This window comes from Enhydra lutris, unplaced genomic scaffold (assembly GCF_002288905.1).
Source record: "Enhydra lutris kenyoni isolate GAN:26980312 unplaced genomic scaffold, ASM228890v2 scaffoldscaffold80, whole genome shotgun sequence".
NCBI classification, from domain to species: domain Eukaryota; kingdom Metazoa; phylum Chordata; class Mammalia; order Carnivora; family Mustelidae; genus Enhydra; species Enhydra lutris.
Genome location: NW_019154164.1, coordinates 3545736 through 3551560, shown reverse-complemented (window position 1 = coordinate 3551560; position 5825 = coordinate 3545736).

The following is a 5825-nucleotide window of genomic DNA, read 5'->3' as shown; positions in this document are numbered from 1 at the left end:
AAATTCCCTCATGCTCCTTCTTAGTCAATCTCTGTCACCCCAGACTGTCCCCTAGGCAACCACTGTTCCGTCTGATTTTTCCCCCATAAATTAGTTTTTCAAAATATACATATATAAATCGGGGGATGCACTCCCTTGTGTAAGACTTCTTTCAGCACATATATTCGGGATTCATTCATGTTGTGTGTGCCAGTAGTTCATGTTTATTGCTGAGCAGCATTTCATTGTATGGATGTGCTATCATTTGTTAATCTATTCTATCGAGGACACCTGAGCCATTCCCAGTTTTTAGATATGAATAAAGCTGCTATGAACATTTTTGTAGAAGCCTCTGAACATTTGTTTTCATTCTTTCTGGAATAGAATTGCTGGGTTATAGTTTAGGTGTATGTTTAGTTTTGTATGGAACTGCAGGACATTTTTCCAAAGTTGAGTATACATTTTACACTCCCATCAGCAATGTATGAGAGTTCCACTTGTTTTTCAGCCCTGTCAACATTTGGTAGCGTCAGTCTTTATGATTTTAGCCATTGAGGTAAGTGTGTAACAAGTTCTTTCTCGTGATTTTACTTTGCATTTCCCAGATTATGTTGAGCACCTTGTCATTGTGCTTATTTGCCAGTTCTACTTATTCCTTTTTGAGATATGTTGAAATTTGTTGTGTTTTTGTTATTGAGTTGTAGGAGTTCATTGCATATGACAGTTGCAGATTTTTTTCAGCTATGTTACTACCTATTTAATTGTCCTTACTCACCTAACTAATGTGTAGATGTTATACAGCCAATCATACTTTAAATAATTAGGCCAGGATTTGCAAGCAAGTTATTTGGCTGAAAGTTAAGCTATTCTGGTATGCTAACCAGTTCTCTGGTGGCCTAAAGTTAGTGTTAGTAAAATAAAAACAAAACTTCGAACCTGAATTAATTAGAGACAAGTAATTGCTGAAAAGTCTATTATTAAAAAAGGTTTTTTTGTTTTTGTTTTTGTTTTGAGAGCGAGAATGTGCTTGCAAGCATGAGTGGGGTGGGGCAGAGGGAGAGGAAGAATCTTAAGCAGGCTCCATGCCCAGTCTGGAGCCTACATAGGGCTTGAGCTCACAATCCTGAGGTCATGACCTGAGCCTAAATCAAGAGTCAGAGATTTAACCAACTGAGCTACCCAGGTGCCCCATTACAAAACAAAACAAAACAAAACAAAAACAAAACTTACAATATTAACTGATAACGTGAGGAAATATTGCCCAAATGTACTAGTTTAATAACAACCAGCTTAACCTCAGTTTATGTGTCTTTTCGCTGGCCCGCAGATTCAAACTGTTCTGCACAATACGTATTACACTTTGGGTACTCCATAAAGAGTAAGAAATTTTCAGGATAAGGCCTGTAATGTTGCTCAGTGTGTAAACTCGAGCTTTATAACTGTCTCAGTCCCTTTATGTCATTATCTCAAAGTTCTTTATGAATGCTCATTCAGTTTTTAAATATTTGATAGTCACAGCTCTGATGGTAAAAGGATGATATTAATGTTTATTTATTCTCAGTCATCTGCTTTTTAGAATATATGGGGTGGGACTGCAGAGGTCTCTTAAATGTATGGTGGTTAAATTCTGTAAAGTCCATTGTTCACAGACGTTCATTAATAATAGCTAGCTATAGGGGGGCACCTGGGTGGCTCAGTGGGTTAAGCCGCTGCCTTCGGCTCAGGTCATGATCTCAGGGTCCTGGGATCGAGTCCCGCATCGGGCTCTCTGCTCAGCAAGAAGCCTGATTCCTCCTCTCTCTCTCTCTCTGCCTGCCTCTCCGTCTATTTGTGATCTCTCTCTGTCAAATAAATAAATAAAATATTTAAAAAAAAAATAATAGCTAGCTATAAATGATGGGAAAACAGAGAAACAGAACACCTTGATTCTGAGCAGCCAGACACTTCAGGGGGAAGAAACTCAGTGCTTTATTTTTCTTCATACTGAAGCTAAAAATACACAAAATTATTTTATTGTACAATATTTTTAACACATTTAAAGATGACACCAACTTTGCACTTCTTACAGAAAGTATTCGAATGAAAGTAAAGTTCCTCAAGGAGGTTTTAGCTTTTAAAATTGTAGTCTGCAAAGCCAAAATGCCATTTACACAAACACATTTGAATTTTTCCCTTTTTCATGAGAAAAATTAGATGAGGAGATCTAATTTTAACCTTAAGTTTGATGCAAATATTTTCTGTAAGGTGATGTGTGAGCGGGGCTGTCAAACTAGGTTAAGAAAAGTGAATTAAACACCACCTGTGTGTTTTACTATTCTTTGTCTTGTGTCACATATGAGTTCCAAACCTTTGTTTCATTCAATTCAAACCATTGTTTCAACCTCGTTTTTGAGAAATCTTGAAACATAATTGTGTGAAAGGTTTAAGTATTGGTATTTTCTTGAATACTACCACTGGTGTGCATTCCTATGTTACAAGAAGCAAAAGACAAAATGTTTTCAGTTGAGAAGGATGTGTTTGTTTATACTTAACTGAAATGTCCTTGAGAAAGTCTTCCCCTTTACAGTTGAAATAAGAAAACACATGGGTTTACTTTTGCTTTGTTACAGGAGCAGTTTCAACAGTTAAAAATTTAAAGCTAATAATTTATCAAATTGGATTCCCTTTAACATTAAGAAAGCCAGAGGCTAATGTGTTAACCCCTTTGGGTTTAGAGGTTTCCTCATGAGCTCACAGGACATTCATTTTAGTGTCACTGGTTCTAATGATCCTGTTAGGTACTTGAGATTTCTGCTTCTCCTGTCCATGTATACTACGTACAGTTATCACTGTGCTTGTCGGACTACAGGCTACATTGCTTTGGTTATTTAAACTGATCACTGAATATCTGTCATAAAAGAAGTCCTGCAAGGCGTGACCACCAGGTCAAAAGGTAAGGACAAAACCTTGCCTTAAATTGTAACTAGACCATACACAGGAAATACATGTGACTTTCAAATGACTTGAACATTCATCTAGCTGCTGCCATCCTCCCTTTACAGCCACCTCCTAGTTCTGCTACCAGAGCTCTTCCTGGGTCCAACCCTCACCGCCCTCCATTTTTCTACAAAGGCTGGGGCTTTTCTTTATTGTGGCTTCTTCCTGCTAACAGCTTAGTTGTCAGAACCTCTGCATCATAAAGTGTCATTTCTTACGGCTCAAATAAGGTTTGGGAAGCCAATTCTGGATTTGTTCATGACAAGCGATTGGCGCTTGGGATGTGTTTTACAATTAAACACAAATGTTTCAAGGGTTAATTCATGGTTGTTGCCAAATCAATGGAGGTTGTATACTAAATATGGTGCTCTTTAATGTTTCCTCCTTGGGAGGCTTTGTATGCACTTATTTCAGTAAGGCTGCCACTCACTGTTGTCAGCAGGTTTACGACTAGATTTCAGACTGCAAAGAGGAAGGGGGATGCTGGGTGTGGTGGATATTTTTGTATCTTTATGTTGGTGGTCGTTCCAGAGCTATATACAACTGCAAAAACTCACCGAATTGTACATTTTAAGGGGATGCAGGTAATTGTATACCGGTCATTCCTCAATAAAGTTGATAAAAAAATTTAACTGGTTTTCAAAGAGCAGTTTCAGGTCACTTTACAAATCACACAAGAAACCATTTTGTTTATATTTTTGCCTATTAAAGTGTCTATTAGGTCTTAGCACTTGAACCGGAAAAAGTAGAACTTCACTTGATCACCCACCTTTTTACCAAATATGGACCTAAAGTTATTTTGGCAAAATAGGCAGCAAATTGGTGAAAATGACCTTCACACTGCAGGCTCTTTTTACCTTTTTTGATTCTATCAAGTTGTTTGGATGCTTGTAAAAAAGGCTGTTCTTTTGGAGGGTGAAGAATGAGGGTAGGGTAGGTGTGTGTTACAGTTACGGATTTATGAAGGTTGACTACGATGGTCGAAAGTGATGGGATCGTCCCATTTACTACAAAAATTGCCTTTCATTGTGTAGTAACAGGAAATCCCTGCACAACTTCACAACTTTTCACACCAGATGAGAAAGCTAGCTTTGGCATTAAGGGCATTCCGCTTAATTTTATATTTAAACATCATTCTTGATATGGGCATGTCTCTCAAATACCACAAGCACTGATGGTATGTCTAAAAAATGAAAGACCACAACTCAGATCCAATATACTAACAAGTACAAGATACAAGTCCACTCTAGAGTAGGAATAAAACAAATACAGAACTGAAAAATGCTAGAGCAAGCAGCCTGGCCTGCTGCCTGTATTGTCCCAAGCAATTCCCTCCTTTGTTTCTTACTGAACATTTATTTCATTTTCTAAAAATAAAGCTCTCAAAACCACCTACTGGAATCTTCTTCTCTGGACCACCATGCAGCCTATTAGGGGTGGAAATCCTAGACCACATATCAGCATATGAATAATAATGTCTCAAGTATGCAATAAATCCAAGGTATGCAGATTTAATTTTATTCACCAAAATGCATTTTTATTTTTGCAGGTAGGGCCTTTTCTTCTGGCCTAAGTGCTTTATTTTTTCTTCAAAAAATAAAGAAACCCAAAATTCTGAGAGCTTTCAGTCTTAACAGTTGTGCTACAGCAGATACTGTCATGGCAATTTATTTTAGAAATTCCTCACCATATCTTTCCATTGAAGTTATTTTCCATTGAAGTTATTTTCTTTCCATTGAAGTTATTCCTGTTCCCCCCTCCCTTCAAAATGATTAAATAATTACCCAAAAAGATGAAGGGCCAAGGCCAGAACGATCAAATGCTATTAATTTTCATTGTGTGCATGTGCATGTGTGTGTAACACAGATAAGGATCTCACTTTTACAAACATCCCCCTAAAAGCAATGCAAGCCAAAACTCATATCTGTTGGATACGAAGTGTTGGGAAAGGTCGCTGGAAATCCAGTAGAAATAGCATTTCTCTTTCCTGAAGTAATGGTCGCATTGAATTGCGGTCCTCGGTTCCCAGTGGCTAATTCTTCACCAGCAAAGTGGATATTTGGAACAATTATCTAGATAATCCAGAGAAACAATCTAAAATGCCCATAGATTTTAGGCAAAGCCACAGGGGGTTAGAGGGAGCTGACAGATAGGTATGAAGAAGTTACTTAAATGATCTGAACAATTACATCAACTTACATTGGCTATGTCTATACAAGCAATCTGTTTGTTAGCACTGTTTTGAAAACTCGATTACCAGAATAATATGGTCAATTTTTCTTATGTACTTTTAAATAGGAAAGAATGCCTAACTTCAAGTACTTTTTATCTGATGATTTAATAAACCAAGCAAGGTCTGGGCCACTTAAACTGTTAGTCAAAACACCACTTGAGTCTCACTCACAAGACCTAATAAATAGGAACATCAAATGGTCATTGGTATTTTCTGGTTAAGGTATCAGCTCATATTTATCACTGAAATTCAATGAAATTTGCAGGAGAGCTTTTGGACTGCCATAACAACCATAAAGTTCTTATTGAAAAAGTATTTGTTAATGATTTAAGTCACTCAAAAGGTAGAGGCCCTACTTTTTTCCCAGTTCTTTAATCAAATTGCAGGCAGATGTTTAGATGTTTTGAGCTTAGCTGAAATAGCCTAAATTAGGTCAGAGCAGAATAAAAAATGACTATGGGAGGCAGAGAGAAATCTGCAATATTCTGATGTAAGTGGACAAAAATATAACTTGGAGCATTTATACCTTTGTAAAATTTGGCATCTTCAAAAAACAGTGACTTTGAATTGGAAATCTTTCCTTTGTCTTTGTACTCCACTGGACTTAAAGTTGGAAGTGGAAGGGATTCTTTAGCAG